The sequence below is a fragment of the Calidris pugnax genome, unplaced genomic scaffold (genome assembly GCF_001431845.1).
Source record: "Calidris pugnax isolate Ruff unplaced genomic scaffold, ASM143184v1 scaffold107, whole genome shotgun sequence".
NCBI lineage: Eukaryota > Metazoa > Chordata > Aves > Charadriiformes > Scolopacidae > Calidris > Calidris pugnax.
Window position 1 is genome coordinate 2,861,509 of NW_015090901.1, and position 1,023 is coordinate 2,862,531.

A 1,023-nucleotide genomic window follows, 5' to 3' on the forward strand; every position below is an offset into this window, starting at 1 on the left:
CCCCTCCCCAGAGCAGCCCATAGCCCCTAGAGGGGGGGGCACAGTGCCCCTCGCTCTCTGGCTGGGACCCCCCCACAAAGGGCAATCCCATCCTGTCCCCCTTGCCTTGCTGAGGGCCACCCCTGGGGACAACATGGCCCCACTTCCCCCAAGGACTGACCCATCTCTGGGGGCAACAACATCCATCACCCCAGGCCCCCCCAGGGGGGCAACAGACCCCCCCAGGGAGGCAACCCTACTCCAAGGCTCACAGCAGCCCCCTAACTTCCCCCTGATTCAAACCTGGCCTGACCCATCTCTAGGGGCAATAATTCCCCCCTGGGGGGCAACAACCCACCACAGATTACAACAAACCCCCTCAGGGGGGGGGCAACCCCACTCCAAGACCCACAGCCCCCCCGACTCCCCCCTAACCCAAATCCAGCCTGACCCATCTCTAGGGGCAATAATTCCCCCTGGGGGGCAAAAAACCTTCTCAGGGGGCAACAAACCTCCTCAGATTACAACAAACCCCCTCAGGGGGGGGGCAACCCCACTCCAAGGCCCACAGCCCCCCCGACTCCCCCCTAACCCAAACCCAGCCTGACCCATCTCTAGGGGCAATAATTCCCCCCTGGGGGGCAACAAACCACCTCAGATTACAACAAACCCCCTCCAAGGCCCACAGCCCCCCCTAACTCCCCCCTGATTCAAACCTGGCCTGACCCATCTCTAGGGGCAATAATCCCCCCCCAGGGGGCAACAAACCCCCCCAGGAGGGCAACCCTACTCCAAGGCCAACCCCCCCTGCCCCCCCCAAACCCAAATCCGGCCTGACCCAAGGGGTAATAATTCCCCCCGGGTGACAACAAACCCCCTCGGGGGGGCAACTCGGCCCCCCCGACTCCCCCCTAACCCAAACCCAGCCTGACTCATCTGTGGGGGCAATAATCCCCCCCTGGGGGGCAACAAACTTCCTCCGGGGGGCAACAAACCCTCTCGGGGGGCAACAAACCTTCTCCGGGGGGGCGACCCCCCCCCAAC